The sequence below is a fragment of the Schistocerca gregaria genome, chromosome 2 (genome assembly GCF_023897955.1).
Source record: "Schistocerca gregaria isolate iqSchGreg1 chromosome 2, iqSchGreg1.2, whole genome shotgun sequence".
NCBI classification, from domain to species: domain Eukaryota; kingdom Metazoa; phylum Arthropoda; class Insecta; order Orthoptera; family Acrididae; genus Schistocerca; species Schistocerca gregaria.
In genome coordinates, this window is record NC_064921.1 from 873013847 (window position 1) to 873035207 (window position 21361).

Here is a 21361-nt window from a genome sequence, read left to right on the forward strand (position 1 = left end):
AACAACTAAAAGAGTTGAAAACAAATAAGTCACCAGGTCCGCACGGAATCCCAAATCGGTTTCTCGAAGAGTACCCGGCAGCATCGGCCCCTTATGTAGCCTGCATTTATCCTGAGTCTGTCGCCCAGCGCAAAGTCCGAAGCGACTGGAAAAAAACCGCAGGTAACTCCTGTATATAAGAAGGGCAAAAGAACAAACCCGCCAAACTACAGACCACTATCCCTTACATTGGTCTGCTGGGGAATCCTTGAACAAATTCTCACTTTTAGAAAGAATCGCTCGTGCGAAACTAAACTTGACCTTTTCTCACATGATATACTGCGAACTATGGATGAAGGGCAACAGGAAAATTCCATATTTCTGTATTTCTGGAAAACGTTTAACACGATGTCCCGTTGAAGGCTGCTAAAGAAGGTACGATCATATGGAACAGGTTCACAGGCATGTGAGTGGCTCGAAGACTTCTTAAGTCGTAGAACCCAGTACGTTGTCCTCGACGGCGATTTTTCATCAGGTGTCCCCCAGGGAAGAACGATAGGACCGCTGTTATCCTCTACATACCTGCATTATTTGGCAGACAGGGTAGGCAACAATATGCGGTTGTTTGCTGATGGTGCTGTGGTGTACGGTAAAGTGTTCACGTTGAGTGACTATAAGAGGATATAAGAAGACTTAGACAAAATTTCCAGTTGGTGTGACGAATGGCGACTGGTTGACTTCGTCTTATTGGCACAATTCTACGAAATTGTGGTTCGTCTGTAAAAGAGACCGCATATAAATCGCTGGTGCGACCTAGTGTGGAGTACTGCTCGAGTGTTTGGGATCCGTACCGGGTCGGATTAAAGGAAGACATCGAAGCAATTCAGAGGCGGGCTGCTAGATTTGTTGCTGGTAGGTTCGAACGGCACACAAGTGTTTCGTGCATGTTTCGGGAACTCAAATGGTAATCCCCGGAGGGAAGGTGATGTTCTTTTCGACGAACACTACTGAGAAAATCTAGAGAATCGAAATTTGAAGCTGACTGCAGAACGACTCTAGTGACTCCAATATACATTGCCCGTAACGACCAGGAAGATGAGATACAAGAAATTAGGGCTCACATGGAGGCATGTAGACAGTCGTTTTTCCCTCGCTCTGGAAGAGGAATGGAAATGACTAGCAATGGTACAGGGTACCCTCCGCCACGCTCTGTACGGTGGATTGTGGAGTGTTTATGCAGATGTAGGTGTATTCAGTTCAGAACTTCACGTACCATAAATATAAACAATCACAAAAATCCATTTGCTGTGTGGTCGCGTTGTTACTTAAAAATTCATTGAGCCAGTCGTATATCTAAGAGACTACTGCGTGCCATCGCAACCTTTTGTTCCATGTTAGGCGGTGAGCTTAAATCAGGTCAGTGCGCTATTTTTAGTGATGGCGTAGTAGCCGCAAGTGAGAGGAAAAGCGTAATTAACAACTGCAAGTCCCACCCGTAACTGCAAAAACAGAGCTGACGGCGTTTCATGTGACTTATACGACACCTCCTTGGCTGATGACGCCAGCGAGGAAGAGAATGGCACAACGCGGAATGTGTGGCGATGACACGCAGCTGTCGTCGGTATCACCGGAGGCCTGGCAGAAGTGAGGAGAATGCGTATGCTCTCGTTAGGACATGGAGGGTGTTATTCCGAGCCGGCGGTTAAGCGACCTCTGGTGGCTCGTAAACTGCAGCAAATCACCGCGATCATTAACTCCAACAAGTGCTCGGCTGTGCTTTTGAGGCTGAGTGTAGGCCTGTCTCGTTTCAGATCATCTGTGGTCATCAAAAATCGAACCCGGTATCTCCGCATACCAGGAAATCGTTCGCATTTAGGCTGAATGGTCTGGTCTGGTGTTCGACCTAGGCATTCATGTAGACACCTCTTTGTTGCTGTATGTCATTAATTCTTCCTCTTTTCTGTTCAGAAGTCAAGTATTCCAGAACATTTTATTGCACCATTTTACTGAAATGAAATGAGCGTATGGCATTGTTGGCCGGGAGGCCCCATTCGGGGAAGTTCGACCGCCAAGTGCAAGTCTTATTTCAGTCGACGCCACACTGGGCGACTTGCGTGCCGGTGATGAGGAAGAAAGGATGATGAGGACAACGCAACACCCAGTCCACGGGAATCGAAACCGGGCCCGCTGTATGGGAGGCAAGCAAGTTACCACTCAGCTAAGCAGGCGGACACCATTTTACTAAAATTGTGGTTTATGTAAGTGGCAAACGCAATAACCTCACTTTTGACTATATTTTCTAACACTAAATTACTGTCAGCGAATAACTGCTTATTAAATGTGTCGTCACCCCTTCCACCAAACCATTAATAATCACGTGCATTGTTAATCAATGCAGTTAACGACAAAGTATCGTCTGTATTGTTTCCTTTGTAGCGTCGTTAGCTTACTTTTACCATCCGTATCCGGAAATACTTTTGTTTTCAATTTTCTTTCATAGGTTTGGTGCAAGTGCTAGTCTGAGATGAAGAGGTTGGCACAGGAGAAGAACTCGTGGAAGGTCACATCAGACCATCAGACTGATGAATCTTAAAAAGTCTGATGACGACTGTAAAGACGAAACCGATTATCTGTTCAATTAAAAATCAACTCTGATCATGATTACGAATTTCAAACTTTGTAAGGTGGCTATAATTTCACACCTTACACGCACTCACTTTGCCATGATGTACAAACGGAATGAGGCATCATTTGATAGGTTGTACATCGTATGTATGAATATTTAAATAAGACTGACGTTGTCATGTACACCTTGTAAATAGTTGTTAACGATGAAAGGTGATGAATTGTCTTTATTGTCAAAATGGCGTAATGAATGATTGCCTATATACTAGAAGAGGTTGGAACGCCAGTGGAAATGAAATGGCAGGCGTAACTCAGACCGTGGGTGGAAAATCGCACACAGGTGTGTTGGTCCGGCTTAACACAAGAAGTAACCAAAGACGGACGGTCGGGGCACCTGAGCGCTGAAGCACAACACAGCGGCAGTTGGCCGATATTGTAACGGGGCCGGAAGGGTAACTGAATAATACTTCGGAAACCCTGAAAATCTTGGACACAGATGGGAATGAGGAGGCGTTGCCTCGTATATCAAACAGGTTGGGATATTTCCAAGGATTTTTACTCAGAGAGTTCCATTGTTGTTGTTGTTGTGGTCTTCAGTCCTGAGACTGGTTTGATGCAGCGCTCCACGCCACTCTATCCTGTGCAACCTTCTTCATCTCCCAGTACGTACTGCAGCCTACATCCCTCTGAATCTGCTTAGTGTATTCATCTCTTGGTTTCCCTCTGCGATTTTTACCCTCCAAGCTGCCCTCCAATACTGAATAGGTGATCCCTTGATGCCTCAAACCATGTCCTACCAACCGATCCCTTCTTCGAGTCAAGTTGTGCCACAAACTCCTCTTCTCCCCAATCCTATTCAGTACATCCTCATTAGTTATGTGATCTACCCATCTAATCTTCACCATTCTTCTGTAGCACCCCATTTCGAAAGCTTCTATTCTCTTCTTGTCCCAACTATTTATAGTCCATGTTTCACTTCCATACATGGCTACACTCCATACAAATACATTCAGAAACGACTTCCTGACACTTAAATCTATACTCGATGTTAACAAATTTCTCTTCTTCAGAAACGCTTTCCTTGCCATTGCCAGTCTACATTTTATATCCTCTCTACTTCGACCATCATCAGTTATTTTGCTCCCCAAATAGCAAAACTCATTTACTACTCTAAGCGTCTCATTTCCTAATCTAATTCCCACAGCATCACCCGATTTAATTCGCCTACATTCCATTATCATCGTTTTGCTTTTGTTGATGTTCATCTTATATCCTCCTTTCAAGACACTGTCCATTCCGTTCAGGTGCTCTTCCAAGTCCTTTGCCGTCTCTGACAGAATTACGATGTGATCGGCGAACCTCAACGTTTTTATTTCTTCTTCATGGACTTTAATGCCTACTCTGAATTTTTCTTTTGTTTCCTTTACTGCTTGCTCAATATACAGATTGAATAACATCGGGGAGAGGCTACAACCCTGTCTTACTCCATTCCCAACCACTGCTTCCCTTTCACGTCCCTCGACTCTTATGCCTGCCATCTGGTTTCTGTACAAATTGTAAATTGCCTTTCATTCCCTGTATTTTCCCCCCGCCACCTTCAGAGTTTGAAAGAGAGTATTCCAGTCAACATTGTCAAAAGCTTTCTCTAAATCTACAAATACTAGAAACGTAGGTTTGCCTTTTCTTATTCTAGCTTCTAAAATAAGTCGTAGGGTCAGTATTGCCTCACGTGTTCCCATATTTGTACGGAATCCAAACTGATCTTCCCCGAGGTCGGCTTCTACCAGTTTTTCCATTCGCGTTAGTATTGTGCAGCTGTGACTTATTAAACTGATAGTTCGGTAATTTTCACATCTGTCAACGCCTGCTTTCTTTGGGATTGGAATTATTATATTCTTCTTGAAGTCTGAGGGCATTTCGCCTGTCTCATACATCTTGCTCACCAGATGGTAGAGTTTTATCAGGACTGGCTCTCCCAAGGCTGACAGTAGTTCTAATGGAATGTTGTCTACTCTCGGTCCTTGTTTCGACTCAGATCTTTCAGTGCTCTATCAAACTCTTCACGCAGTATCTTACCTCCCATTTCGTCTTCATCTACATCCTCTTCCATTTCCATAATATTGTCCTCAAGTACATCGCCCTTGTATAAACCTTCTATATACTCCTTCCACCTTTCTGCCTTCCCTTCTTTGCTTAGAACTGGGTTGCCATCTGAGCTCTTGATATTCATACACGTGGTTCTGTTCTCTCCAAAGGTCTCTTTAATTTTCCTGTAGGCAGTATCTATCTTACCCCTAGTGAGATAAGCCTCTACATTCTTACATTTGTCCTCTAGCCATCCCTGTTTAGCCATTTTGTACTTCCTGTCGATCTAATTTTTGAGACTTTGTATTCCTTTTTGCCTGCTTCATTTACTGCATTTTTATATTTTCTCCTTTCATCAATTAAATTCAATATTTCTTCTGTTACCCAAGGATATCTACTAGCCCTCGTCTTTTTACCTACTTGATCCTCTGCTGCCTTCACTACTTCATCCCTCAAAGCTACCCATTCTTCTTCTACTGTATTTCTTTCCCCCATTCTTGTCAATTGTTCCCTTATGCTCTCCCTGAAACTCAGTACAACCTCTGGTTTAGTTAGTTTATCCAGGTCCCATCTCCTTAAATTCCCACCTTTTTGCAGTTTCTTCAGTTTTAATCTACAGTTCATCACCAATAGATTGTGGTCAGAGTCCACATCAGCTCCTGGAAATGTCTTACAATTTAAAACCTGGTTCCTAAATCTCTGTCTTACCATTATATAATCTATCTGATACCTTTTAGTATCTCCAGGCTTCTTCCATGTATACAACCTTCTTTTATGATTCTTGAACCAAGTGTTAGCTATGATTAAGTTGTGCTCTGTGCAAAATTCCGCCAGGCAGCTTCCTCTTTCATTTCATTGCCCCAATCCATATTCACCTACTACGTTTCCTTCTCTCCCTTTTCCTACTACCGAATTCCAGTCACTCATGACTTTTAAATTTTGATCTCCCTTCACTATCTGAATAATTTCTTTTATTTCATCATATATTGCTTCAATTTCTTCGTCATCTGCAGAGCTAGTTGTATTACTGTCGTTGGCGTGGGCTTCGTATCTATCTTGGCCACAACAATGTGTTCACTGTGCTGTTTGTAGTAGCTTACCCGCATTCCTATTGTTTTATTGATTATTAAACATACTCCTGCATTACCCCTATTTGACTTTTTATTTATAACCCTGTATTCACCCGACCAAAAGTCTTGTTCCTCCTGCCACTGAACTTTACTAATTCCTACTATATCCACTTTAATCTATCCATTTCCCTTTTTAAATTTTCTAACCTACCTGCCCGATTAAGGGATCTGACATTACACGCTCCGATCCGTAGAACGCCAGTTTTCTTTCTCCTGATAACGACATCCTCCTGAGTAGTCCCCGCCCAGAGATCCGAATGGGGGACTATTTTACCCAAGAGGACGCCATCATCATTTATGCATACAGTAGAGCTGCGTGCCCTCGGGAAAGATTACGGCCGTAGTTTCCCCTTGCTTTCATCCGTTCGCAGTACCAGCACAGCAAGGCCGTTTTGGTTATTGTTACAAGGCCAGATCAGTCAATCATCCAGACTGTTGCCCGTGCAACTACTGAAAAGGCTGCTGCCCCTATTCAGGAACCACATGTTTGTCTGGCCTCTCAACAAATACCCCTCCGTTGTGGTTGCACCTACGGTACGACCATCTGTATCGCTGAGGCACGCAAGCCTCCCCACCAACGGCAAGGTCTATGGTTGAAGGGGGGAGGCGTACCATTGTATGTATTCCTAATTAACGAGGATAGGTACGAGAGTCGCTCCAAAAGAAATGCACACTATTTTTTTTTTAATCCAGCCTTTATACTACATGTTTGAAAGTTTTACAGTATGTAGATACATCCGATAGGAATAATACACTCCTGGAAATGGAAAAAAGAACACATTGACACCGGTGTGTCAGACCCACCATACTTGCTCCGGACACTGCGAGAGGGCTGTACAAGCAATGATCACACGCACGGCACAGCGGACACACCAGGAACCGCGGTGTTGGCCGTCGAATGGCGCTGGCTGCGCAGCATTTGTGCACCACCGCCGTCAGTTTCAGCCAGTTTGCCGTGGCATACGGAGCTCCATCGCAGTCTTTAACACTGGTAGCATGCCGCGACAGCGTGGACGTGAACCGTATGTGCAGTTGACGGACTTTGAGCGAGGGCGTATAGTGGGCATGCGGGAGGCCGGGTGGACGTACCGCCGAATTGCTCAACATGTGGGGCGTGAGGTCTCCACAGTACATCGATGTTGTCGCCAGTGGTCGGCGGAAGGTGCACGTGCCCGTCGACCTGGGACCGGACCGCAGCGACGCACGGATGTACGCCAAGACCGTAGGATCCTACGCAGTGCCGTAGGGGACCGCACCGCCACTTCCCAGCAAATTAGGGACACTGTTGCTCCTGGGGTATCGGCGAGGACCATTCGCAACCGTCTCTATGAAGCTGGGCTACGGTCCCGCACACCGTTAGGCCGTCTTCCACTCACGCCCCAACATCGTGCAGCCCGCCTCCAGTGGTGTCGCGACAGGCGTGAATGGAGGGACGAATGGAGACGTGTCGTCTTCAGCGATGAGAGTCGTTTGTGCCTTGGTGCCAATGATGGTCGTATGCGTGTTTGGCGCCGTGCAGGTGAGCGCCACAATCAGGACTGCATACGACCGAGGCACACAGGGCCAACACCCGGTATCATGGTGTGGGGAGCGATCTCCTACACTGGCCGTACACCTCTGGTGATCGTCGAGGGGACACTGAATAGTGCACGGTACATCCAAATCGTCATCGGACCCATCGTTCTACCATTCCTAGACCGGCGAGGGAACTTGCTGTTCCAACAGGACAATGCACGTCCGCATGTATCCCGTGCCACCCAACGTGCTCTAGAAGGTGTAAGTCAACTACCCTGGCCAGCAAGATCTCCGGATCTGTCCCCCATTGAGCATGTTTGGGACTGGATGAAGCGTCGTCTCACGTGGTCTGCACGTCCAGCACGAACGCTGGTCCAACTGAGGCGCCAGGTGGAAATGGCATGGCAAGCCGTTCCACAGGTCTACATCCAGCATCTCTACGATTGTCTCCATGGGAGAATAGCAGCCTGCATTGCTGCGAAAGGTGGATATACACTGTACTAGTGCCGACATTGTGCATGCTCTGTTGCCTGTGTCTATGTGCCTGTGGTTCTGTCAGTGTGATCATGTGATGTATCTGACCCCAGGAATGTGTCAATAAAGTTTCCCCTTCCTGGGACAATGAATTCACGGTGTTCTTATTTCAATTTCCAGGAGTGTATTTTCATTTCTCTACATAATTTCCATCCCTCTCAACTGCCTTACGCCATACTGGAACCAGCGCCTGTATACCCGCACGGTAAAATTCTGGACCAACCTGTTGGAGGCACTGTTTGGCAGCGTGCACGAGGGAGTCATCATCTTCAAACCTTGTTCCACGAAGAGAGTCTTTCAGTTTCCCAAAGAGATCATAGTCACATGGAGCCAGGTCAGGACTGTAACGCAGGTGTTTCAGTGTTGTCCATCCGAGTTTTGTGATCGCTTCCATGGTTGTTTGACTGACATGTGGCCGTGCATTGTCGTGCAACAGCGAAACATCCTGCTTTTGCCGATGTCGTTGAACACGACTCAGTCGAGCTTGAAGTTTCTTCAGTGTCGTCACATATGCATCAGAATTTATGGTAGTTCCACTTGGCATGACGTCCACAAGCAAGAGTCCTTCGGAATCGGAAAACACTGTAGCCATAACTTTTCCAGCAGAAGATGTGGTTTGGATTTTTTTTTCCTTGGGTGAATTTGCATGATGCCGCTCCATTGATTTGCCTCTTCTTCTCTGGTGAAAAATGATGGAGCCATGTTTCATCACCTGTCACAATTCTTCGAAGAAATTCATCTCCACCATTCTCTTACTGTTCCAAAAGTTCGCTGCATACCGTTTTTCTTGTTTCTTTGTGAGCCACTGTCAACATCCTGGGAACCCACCTGGCACAAACCTTTTTTAACGCCAACACTTTCAGTATTCTGCAAACACTTCCTTCCCCTATACCAACAAACCGTGACAATTCGTCCACTGTGATGCGTCTGTCAGCAGTCACCAATTCGTTAACTCTCTGCACATTGTCTGGAATGTGTGCAGTACGAGGCCTACCGCTGCGAGAACGATCTTCAATATTGCCGTGCTCGCTTTCATCACGTAACCTGCTTGCCCATCGACTAACTGTACTGCGACCGACAGCAGCATCTCCATACACATTTTTCAACCTCTTGTGGATGTTTCCCATTGTCTCGTTTTCACAGCACAGGAATTCTATGATAGCACTTTGCTTCTGACGCACGTCAAGTGTAGCAGCCATTTTGAAGGCATGCTGTGACGGCGGCACTCACAGGAACAGGTTGAACTAAGTTTGAAAACAAGCGGGAAGGATGTATCTACACACTCTAAAACTTTCACACATGCAGAATGAAAACAGTATTTTACAAAAATAGTGTGCATTTCTCTTGGAGTGACCCTCGTATTTCCTTGCAAACTTTTCGCACTGAACGACAAAAGACTAAAATATGGTTGGTCGGCGTTCGGAAGAATCTGTTGAGAGGGAGAATATTCCGTGGTTTCGAGAATACGATTCGCCTTTTGCAGTTATAAGTGGCGAGAGACGAGCTTTGCTGGGAAGCCAGCGGTGGAGAGAAAGAGGTCTTCCATTTTGAGCACCCATGTTTGACGGTCGCTCAGTATCAGCTTTTGTTGGTACAGACGGACCTGCTGTCTTTGCTCTCAGGAGATTTTATAGTTAGAACGGTTAGGCAATGTGCTGTTATAAACTTATACGATTCTGGACTTCGCCCCCAGGTAGGGAGTCGTCATTGAGTACGCAGCGTTCAGTGATTGAGAGCACTTCCTCTACCTATACGCACGTAGAGAAGTTATCTAAATTCCGTCCTTGTGGCTGGGAGTTCGCGTTTCTTGTCTGTAGAACACAGAGAGGAGAAGACAGAATTAGATTATACTAGTCAGAGGACCTCCTTCTGCCGTCCTAGTGTTTGAAAGCGTTTATTTTGTGGCTTGAGTTCTTCCATGGTCACAGATGTGTACGAGAACCATCACTCCGACGCACTGGTCGCAGTACATACATGCTAACTGCTTCGGCTTATTAGGGCTATAAGGCTAAACAGCAGTGATCATGTAAGTTTTATTTCCACGTTTCCACTGAGGTTGCACACCACTGTAGATCATATTTGAAAGTAGTGTCTTCTAGTGTTTGGTACTTAGATGATGTTAGTCATCTCTCATTATTTGTATTAGATCGAGTAGCCAAAAAAGGGGCATAATTGGCCAGTTGAGCAGTAATATTACTTAGGAATATAAACATTTGTCGTATAAGGGAGTTTTTTAACCTACAAAAAAGTATAAGCAGAAACAACGTTTATCATTTAGTAGTTACTAGTTCCCTGTTTGCCTAGCTCGTATTTCCCAGTCTCGTATCATAAAGTGGGCCGCGCAGACACTTCTGATCCGGAAATGTATTGCCTCCAACATTACCTGGCAACGCTGTCAGGTTATATTGCAGGTAACATGCAGTTTTTATGACTCGGGTAACGTACCTTTATAACTGTCATCTGGCACACGTTCCTGTTTCATTGAACATCTGTCTCAACTCCCGTTCGCGTCCGAGTGCTGCTACGTCATCGACGAACCGCATCACGCTGATTTCCTATACGTGACAAACCATTCCGATATCTGGGTACTCCTTTCTTTCTACATCTACATCTACATCTACATCCGTACTCCGCAAGCCACCTGACGGTGTGTGGCGGAGGGTACCCTGAGTACCTCTATCGGTTCTCCCTTCCATTCCAGTCTCGTATTGTACGTGGAAAGAAGGATTGTCGGTATGCTTCTGTGTGGGCTCTAATCTCTCTGATTTTATCCTCATGGTCTCTTCGCGAGATATACGTAGGAGGGAGCAATATACTGCTTGACTCTTCGGTGAAGGTATGTTCTCGAAACTTTAACAAAAGCCCGTACCGAGCTACTGAGCGTCTCTCCTGCAGAGTCTTCCACTGGAGTTTATCTATCATCTCCGTAACGCTTTCGCAATTACTAAATGATCCTGTAACGAAGCGCGCTGCTCTCCGTTGGATCTTCTCTATCTCTTCTATCAACCCTACCTGGTGCGGATCCCACACTGCTGAGCAGTATTCAAGCATTGGGCGAACAAGCGTACTGTAACCTACTTCCTTTGTTGTCGGATTGCATTTCCTTAGGATTCTTCCAATGAATCTCAGTCTGGCATCTGCTTTACCGACGATCAACTTTATATGATCATTCCATTTTAAATCACTCCTAATGCGTACTCCCAGATAATTTATGGAATTAACTGCTTCCAGTTGCTGACCTGCTATTTTGTAGCTAAATGATAAGGGACCTATCTTTCTATGTATTCGCATCACATTACACTTCGCTACATTGAGATTCAATTGCCATTCCGTGCACCATGCGTCAATTCGCTGTGTTGGACTAACAAATATTGTGATAACAGGAAACAATCCGGTCTTAGTTGTTTCCAAAATGATATGGTGCAGCTCACTGGTAAAATGGATCGTTGTTCAAGGTAGTAATTGTATGACTATCCCTCGTCTCATTCTGGCATACGGTTTTTTTTATTGTCACTAAACTCACGGAAATAAGAAGTGTTACACCTTGAACACAGCGACCACACGCTTTCAAACTCATACGCAAGAACTTCCCTGCCGTAGGATACGTTCTTTAAAGTTTCATGCCATTGCGAACTTATTTTCAGTATTTTAAGTAAGGAAAAAAAGAAACTGCTGCAGATGAAGAATGGTGTGAGCACATGATGTCACTGGGTGTTTCTACCAACACTTTTCAGATGGACAAGGTAACACAACATGTCCGCAGGATATGCACGTGCAGTTATCACCATCTTTCGAAATTTGGGAAATGCTGAACCATTGGGATGAGAGACAGATCGCACAGACATTTGGCTACCGTCTAGTGACTGGTTGGTGGTGAGATGGGCTAAGGTTAACAGTGTGGCAACAAGAGTATGGACAGGTCCTTCCAAAAGACTACGAGAGGACCTTAGGATCGTTAGACTGCCTCTGATGGGTAGACGGATGACAACAAGCAAAATCATGTCAGAGGTGGAAGGTCACAACTTACCATTGAGAACAGATTACTCTAAGATGGGTTGAGATCTTAAGTTGCGATGCCCGTTTACCGCTGAAACCACATGACGGACAACAGAGTATTACAGCTGGGGGCACCGAGTCTCGCTTCTTTTGGTCCCGACCTGGTGAAAAATCACAAGAAGCAGCGATTCTCGAGGCCCAAAACTCTCTAACTTCTTTAATCAGAAGGAGGGGGGGAGGTAGGGAACGGCGCGGAGCAGCTATTGGATATAATTCGTTAATTTTTGAGAGGATGCTAAATGTCCACCAATATGAGGCAAGAATGGTTAACACTGTTGTCATATTCTTCATGGCCAAGATACCAAACAGCATACTCCAGTAGTATAACGCAAGACACCACACTGCAGTCCACACCAGAAACTCCTTGAGGAATTCGCAGATGCCTAATCCCTTGATTTGTCAACCATAGAGGATCATAGAAATTGGAAAGATAAACATAGATACAAAGAAGGTAAGTGCAACGAAACAGTGGGTAACAGAAGAAATGCTTCAGCTGATAGATGAAATGTTGAGGGAAGCTCAGGAATACAGAAATACAAGTAACTGAGGAATGAAATAAATAGGAAGAGCAGAGAAGCTAAGGCGAATTGCCAGCATGAAAAATGTGAAGAAATCGAAAAAGAAATGATTGTCGGAAGGACTGACTCAACATATAGAAAAGTCAAAACAACCTTCGGCGAAATTAAAAGCTAGAGCGGTAACAGCAAGAGTGCAATGGAAATTCCACTGTCAAATACAGAGGAGAGAGCAAATAGTTGGAAGAATTCCTCTGGAAGCATCTATAATGGGGAAGACTTGCCTGAGGACGTCATAGAAGAAGAAACAGGAGTCGATATAGAAAAGGCAGGGGGTCCAGAATTAGAATCAGAATTTAAAAGAGCTTTCGAAGACTTAAAATCAAATAACGCAAAGGGAAAGATAACATTCCATCAGAATATCTAAAAATCAGTGGGGGAAGTGGAAACAAAACGACTATTTCGTTCATGTAGAATGAATGAGTCTGGCGATACGCCATCAGAATTTCGGAAATACATCATCCACAGAATTCCGGAGATTGCAAGGATCGACAACTGCGAGAGTCATCGCACAATCAGTTTAACAGCTAATGCGTCCAAATTGCTGACAATAATAATACACAGAAGAAGGGACTGGAAAACTGAGGATGTATTAGGTGTTCGTCAATTTTGCATTAGGAAATACAAAGGTACCAGAGAGGCGATTTGGGAGTTGAAGAAAAACTAAGGAAAAATCAAGGCTCGGAAAAAGCGTTCGACTAAGTAAAATAGTGTAGATGTTCTAAATTCTGAGAAAAATATGAGTAAGCTATAGGTAAACACGGATAATATACAATATGTACGAGAGATAAGAGGGAAAAACAAGAGTGGAACACCAAGAACAAAATGCTCGAAATAAGAAGAGTGTAAGACAGGGATGTAGTCTTTCGCCCCTACCGTTCGATCTATCCACCGAAAAAGCAATGACGGAAATAAAAGAAAGATTCAAGAGTGGTGTCAATTTTCAAGGTGAAAGGACATCAGTTTTAAGATTCCCTGATGATGTTGCTATCCTCAGTGAAAGTGGAAACGAATTACAGGATCTACTGAATGGAATGAAGAGCCTAACGAATGCACCGAGCGAGGTGGCGCAGTGGTTAGCACACTGGACTCGCGTTCGGGAGGACGACGGTTCAATCCCGTCTCCGGCCATCCTGATTTAGGTTTTCCGTGATTTCCCTAAATTGTTTCAGGCAAATGCCGGGATGGTTCCTTTGAAAGGGCACGGCCGATTTCCTTCCCAATCCTTCCCTAACCCGAGCTTGCGCTCCGTCTCTAATAACCTCGTTGTCGACGGGATGTTAAACACTAACCACCACCACCACCACCACCACCTAACAAATGCAGAATTTGGATTGAGAGTAAGCGGTAGAAAGACGAACGTAATGAGAAGTGGCAAAAATGAGAACAGCGAAAAAGTTAACATCAGAGTTGATGGTCACAAAGTAGATGAAGTTAAGTAATTCTGCTACCTAGGCAGCAAAATAATGACAGACGGAGGAAGGAAAACTGGCGAAAAAGGGCATTCCTAGCCAAGAGAAGTCTACTGCTGTCAAACCTAGACCTTAATTTGAGGAATAAATTACTGAGAATGTACGTCTGGAGCACAGCGTTGTATGCTAGTGAAACATGAACTGTGGAAGAACTGGGAAAGAAGAGAGTCCAAGCATTTGAGACTTGATGTTACGAAAGAGTGTTGAAAATCAGGTGTATTGATAAGGTCTGAGGAGAATCGACGAGGAAAGGAATGTATAGAAAGCAGTGAGAAAAAGAAGGGACAGATATCTGTTAAGGCTTCCTTGGTTCTGGAGGAAGCTGCAGAGGGAAAACACTGTAGTGGAAGTTAGAGATTGGAATACGTTCTGCAAGTTATTGAAAACGTAATTTGATAGTGCTTCTTTGAGATGAAGAGGTTGGCACAGGAGAGGAAATCATGGCGGGCCACATCAAAACCAGTTTGAAGACTGTTGACTCAAAAGAAGAAGAAGAAGATGAAGAAGAAGAGGAGCATGTGATCAATTCACGGCAAGTGTTTCAGGCACAGTAAGGCAATGGCACCGCCATTACGATGACAATCCCAACCTGATTTTATCGTGGAATGCAGGGTAGAGTTCTGTGTCATTTCGAAACTCAGTGAGTATAGCAAAGCTGAAGTGTTCGGTGTAACACATACAACAGTTTTTTTGGGAGCTCACGAGAGAATAACAACAAAAGTAACGGCGAATTCCTTTTAAAATGGAACAGAAACACCAAAGCACCCTGGTTGTTCGTGTAATTACGGCGTGACGACAAGAGTTACACGAGCCTCAGATATCCCACCATCTCTCCGTCACAGTCCCGCATACTCACTGGACCGACTTTTCATCTCTAATGTTTGGTGCTGATTCACCTTACTGCTCCACTTCTAAGATAATGTCTACATACACAGAAGAGCCAAAGAAACTTGTACATCTGCCCAGTGTTGTGTAGGACCCCAACGAGCAAGCAGATGTGCCGCAACACGATGTTGCATGGACTTGACTAATTTCTGAAGCAGTGCTGGAGGAAAATGACACCATGAATCCTGCTGTCCATAAATCCGTAAGAGCAGGAGGGGGTGGAGATCTCTTCTGAACAGCACGTTGCAAGCCATCCCAGATATGCTCAATAATGTTCATGTCTGGGGAGTTTTGTGGCAAGCGGAAGTGTTGAAACTCAAAAGAGTGTTTCTGGAGCCACTCTGTAGCAATTCTGGACATGTGGGGTGTCGCAGTGTCCTACTGGAATTGCCCAAGTTCGTTGGAATGCTCAATGGAGATGAATGGATCCAGGTGATCAAACAGGATGCTTGCGTACATGTCACCTGTCAGTGTCTAGATGCATCAGGGGTCCCATATCACTCCAACTGCATGCGCCCCACACCATTACATAGCCTCCACTAGCTTGTAGAGTCCCCTGCTGACATGGATCCAAGAGGCTGTCTCCATAACCGTACATGTCCATCCGCTCGATACAACTTGAAACGAGACTTGTCCGACCAGGCAACATGTTTCCAGTCATCAAAATATCAATGTCGATGTTGGGAGGCCCAGGCGACGTTTAAAGTTTTGTGCCCTGCAGTCATCAAGGATACACGAGTGGGCCTTCGGTTCCGAAAGGCCATATGGATGATGTTTCGTTGAATGGTTCGCACGCTGACACTTGTTGATGGCTCAGCATTGAAGACTGCACCAATGTGCTGAAGGGTTGCACTTCTGTCACGTTGAACGATTCTATTCAGCCGCGTTGGTCTCGTTCCTGCAGGATCTTTTTCCGGCCGCAGCAATGTCGCAGATTTGATGTTTTTCTGGATTCCTAATAATCACAGTACACTAGTGAAATGGTCATATGGGAAAATCCCAACTTCATCGTTACGTCGGAGATGCTGTGTCCCATCGCTCGCGCGCTGACTATAAAACCAAGTTCAAACTCACTTAAATCTTGATAACCTGCCATTGTGGTAGCATTAAGTGATCTAACAACTGCGCCAGACACTTGTCTTATTTAGGCGTTCCTACCGCAGCGACATATTCTGCCTGTTTATGTATCTCCGTTCAAATACACGCATGCCTGTACCAGTTTCTTTGGCGCTTCAGTGTATGATGAAAGCCTCGTACTCACAGTCTACTAGTGGTAGTCCTCAGAACGCAGAAGCTTTCTAAATTTGGCAGAGCAGTAGGGGGAAGTAATCAGCGTGCGCTCTAATCCAATGCCCAACAGCAAAAACAGATCTTTCTTTATGAATTTCCAATATAATGTAGGGGCGAGGATCAGCAACTTGACTTACTAAATTTTAATTTTTAACTTTCTGTCACAGTGCCAATCTTCATTACAGCCCGCCCAATCTAAGATTGTGTCCTTGTCCAAAAGGCCTGCTAAGGATACTATGTTCGATAGTCTACACTTAAGTAGGACAATTGATGTGGACGAAGCATGGTAAGTAAATAACGTACAAGTTCATTTGGTGTACATTGCCTGCCAGAAATATGATGCACCTGGAAGGAGACGAAATGAAACTTCATATTTCTTAGGGGGTATTTATATTATTTCAGTAATTACATGATCGATTCAAATTTATCAAGAAATTGGTAGAATGATACCACTTATTAGTACAACGTTACTGTGGCCTTGATACTCGCGCTGATTCGTTTGGGAAGGGTGTCATAAAGCCATTTCATCTGCAGACCCACAACTGTTGCAACTGGCCCTTGATGTCCTGTATACTACCAATGCGCTGGAGCCGACGTCCGTGCTGGTTCCACACACATTCCACAGGGAACAGATCTGTGGATCTCGCTGTCCACCGGATTACCTCAACGTCTCACAGTTTATAGAGACAAGTGCAATGTGTGAACAAGCATTGTCCTGTTGAAAATGGCACGACGATACTGTCGCATGGGAGGTAACACATGAGGACGAAGGACGTGCGTGACGTCCCGTTGTGCCATCAGAGTTAACTGAGTCACTACCAGCCATAATCTGAGGCCATACCAGATGGCATTCCACACAATAGCGCCAGGAGCTATACCTCTGTGCGTCTCTAAAACGTTGGTAGAATAGACACCTCCCCAGCTCGATGCGGTACTCGCCAATGATGACTATACATGGTAGTACAGAACTGCATAATTTTGTAAACGCAGCTGTTTGTTTTGTGTTATGGTGTTAATAGCAGCCTACGCAATCTGTAGTCTGGCTGCTTCTGGTCTCCAAACAATAGTGCAGGATGAGATAGAATGTTGCAGGCAGTCCGTTACTTGTCCTCCGAAGTACACTCAGAGGTGAAGGGTTTACAACGTACCTGGTGCACAATATGGCGATCCTCCCCTGCGTCAGTCAGGCTTCGCCGATTGGAACCTGGATGACATGTATTCCTACCCGCATGATCTCATAAGGCCCAGCGTCGTGCCATTGTCAAATATGAATGTCCCACCTAACTGGAAATTATACGTGCTACCAGCCGACCAAATGAAGAGCCACGATGAGGTCCCTTTCAAACTCTATCAGTGCTGATAACGTAGTCTCGTACGAGTACATGGCGTCTCTATGTACTTCGCTGTGATCACTGTACAGGGTGGTCCAATGATAGTGACCGGGCCAAATATCTCACGAAATAAGCACCAAACGAAAAAACTACAAAGAACGAAACACGTCTAGCTTGAAGGGGGAAACCAGATGGCACTATGGTTGGCCCGCTAGATGCACTGCCATAGGTCAAAGGGATATCAACAATTTTTTTTTAAAATAAGAACCTCCATTTTTATTACATATTCGTGTAGTACGTAAAGAAATATGAATGTTTTAGTTGGGCCACTTTTTCGCTTTGTGATAGACGGCGCTGTAATAGTCACAAACGTATACGTACGTGGTATCACGTAACATTCCGCCAGTGCGGACGGTATTTGCTTCGTGATACATTACCCGTGTTAAAATGTACCGTTTGCTAATTGCGGAAAAGGCCGATGTCGTGTTAATGTATAACTATTGTGGTCAAAATGCCCAACGGGCGTGTGCTATGTATGCTGCACGGTATCCTGGACGACATCATCCAAGTGTGCGGACCGTTCGCCGGATAGTTACGTTATTTAAGGAAACAGGAAGTGTTGAGTACATGTGAAACGTCAACCATGACCTGCCAAAAATGATGATGCTCAAGTACGTGTTTTAGCTGCTGTCGCGGCTAATCCGCACATCAGTAGCAGACAAACTGCGCGAGAATCGGGAATCTCAAAAACGCCGGTGTTGAGAATGCTACATCAACATCGATTGCACCTGTACCATATTTCTCTGCACCAGGAATTGCATGGCGACGGCTTTGAACGTCGTGTACAGTTCTGCCACTGGAAGCAATAAAAATTACGGGTTCGATGTCAGATTTTTTGCACGCGTTCTATTTAGCGACGAAGCGTCATTCACCAACAGCTGTAACGTAAACCGGCATAATATGCACAACTGGGCAACGGAAAATCCACGATGGCTGCGACAAGTGAAACATCAGCGACCTTGACAGGTTAATGCATGGTGCGGCATTATGGGAGGAAGGATAATTGGCTCCCATTTTATCGATGGCAATCTAAATGGTTCAATATATGCTGATTTCCTACGTAATGTTCTACCGATGTTACTACAGGGTATTTCACTGCATGACAGAATGGCGATGTACTTCCAACATGATCTATGCCCGGCACATAGCTCGCGTGCGGTTGAAGCGGTATTGAATAACATATTTCATGACAGGTGGATTGGTCGTTGAAGCACGTTCACCGGATCTGACGTCACCGGGTTGCTTTCTGTGGGAAAAGTTGAAGGATATTTGCTATCGTGATCCACAACGCCTGACAACATGCGTCAGCGCTTTGTCAATGCATGTGCGAACATTACGGTAGGCGAACTACTCGCTGTTGAGAGGAATGTCGTTGCACGTGTTGCCAAATGCACTGAGGTTGACGGACATCATTTTGAGCATTAATTGCATTAATGTTGTATTTCCAGGTAATCACGCTGTAACAGCATGCGTTCTCAGAAATGATAAGTTCACAAAGGTACATGTGTCACATTGGAACAACCGAAATAAAATGTTCAATCGTACCTACGTTCTGTATTTTAATTTAAAAAACATACCTGTTACAAACTGTTCGTCTAAAATTGTGAGCCATACGTTTGTAACTATTACTGTGCCATCTATCACAAAGCGAAAAAAGTGGTCCAACTGAAACATTCATATTTCTTTATCTACTACAAGAATATGTAATAAAAATGGGGGTTCTTATTTTAAAAAAACAGAGTTGATATCCGTTTGACCTACGGCAGGGCCATCTAGCGGGCCAACCATAGCGCCATCTGGTTTCCCCCTTCAAGCTAGACAAGTTTCGTTCTTTGTCGTTTTTTCGTTTGACGCTTATTTCGTGAGATATTTGCCCGATCACGATCAATGGACCACCCTGCATATCTGACTCACTTCATGCCCCTTATATACCCTACGAGGCCTCAGAACAATACTAAACACGAACAACACTAATGCACTCTCGTGGTCACGCTGCCTGTCACAGAGAATTACAACTCCGATCACTTACATATCCAATACCACACCCTCTCCCAAGGTGGCTTCCGCCGACTCCCCCTCCCGGATGATGCCCTCCTCCCCTCCATCTACCCCTCCTACCAACTTTGAGCCTTGCCTTCCCCTCTCCTCTCATTTTCCTGTGGGCACCCTCTCTCCCTTCTCTCCCTCCCTCTCTCCCTCCTTCCATCCTTACCTCCCCTCCCCCTCTCCCTGGGCTTCCACCCCCCTCTTTTCGTTTTCTCCCCTCCTCCTCCCTGGCATCCTATCTCCCCCTCCCTCCTTCCCTCCCCCTGTTTTTTCCCTTGGCAGGCCCCCAGCTTTTCGGTGTGGACAGTGCCCCTGCAAGCGCCGAAGCCCATCTCCGCAGTGTCCGTGTCTTTCGTCCCGTCTGTACCTCGAGTGTTTCTTCGTTTTCTGCTCCACCGTTCACCTGTGCTAGTGTTCTCTGTTCCGTGCTGTGCTGCCCGTTTTTTTTTTTTTTTTAACTGAAACAGTGCTGCGTCGGTGAACGACTTCAATTCTTTTTATTCTCTGTTGTCTTCTGATTTTTGTCCTCCATGTCTGTGTTTTGAGATTATGTCTTCCTGTTTTTATCTCTTGTATGTTTCTTGTGGCCGAAGAGCGGCATATTAGGCCGCTGCCGGCCTACCTTTGTAGGTATAAAATGACAATAAAGGAAAAAAAAAAACATATCCAATGACGATGTATACGCTTATGAATTTACATTGGGATGACAAAAGTCATGAGATAGCGATATGCAGATGACGTTAGTATCACGCATGCAAGGTAGTAAAGGGCATTGCGTTGGTGAAGCTGCCATTTCTACTCAAGTGATTCATATGAAAACTTTTCTACATCACTATGGCCACAAGACAGGAATGGTAGATGGAGCTGGACGCATGGGACAGTCAGTTACGTAAATCGTTAGGGAATTCAATATCCCGAGATACACAGTATCAAGGGTGTGCTAAGAATACTACATTTGAGGCATTACCTCTCACAACGGCCTTCACTTAACGACAGAATAGCGGCGTTTGTGTAGAGTTGTCAGTGCTAAGAGACAAGCAACACTGCTTGAAATAGACACACAAATCAATGTGGGGGTAGTACGCCGAACGCTTCCGTTAGAACAGCGCGGCGGAATATGGCGTTAATGGGCTATGGCAGCACACGACCAATGCGAGTGCCTAACAGCACGATGTCGCCTGCAACGCCTCTATTGGGCTCGTGACCATGTCTGTTGGACCTTCTATGATTGGAAAACCGTTGCCTGGTCGGGAGAATCCTGATTTTAGTTGGTAACAGCTGATAGTAGGATTCGAGTGTGGCGTAGACCTTGCAAAGCCATGGACCCATGTTATCAATAAGGGACTGTGCAAGCTGGTGGTGGTTCCATAATGGTGTGGGTTGTGTTTACATGAAATGTACTGGGACCTCTGGTCCAACTTAACGGATTATTCACTGGAAATGGTTATATTCGGCTACTTGGAGACCATTTGCACCCATTCATGGACTTCATGTTCCCAAACAACGATGTCATATCACCAGGCCACAATTGTTCGCGGTTGGTTGAAGAACATTCTGGATAATTCGAGCGAATGGTTTGGCGACCCAGATCGTCTGACATGAATCCCATCGAACATTTGTGGTGCGCAATCGAGAGCACCGGCAACACTTACGTATTAATGGCGAGCTATGAAGGCAACATGGCTCAATATTTCCGAAGGGGTCTTCCAACGACTTGTTGAGTCCATGTCATGTGCAGCTGCTGCACTACGCCGTGCAAAAGGAGGTCCTACACAATG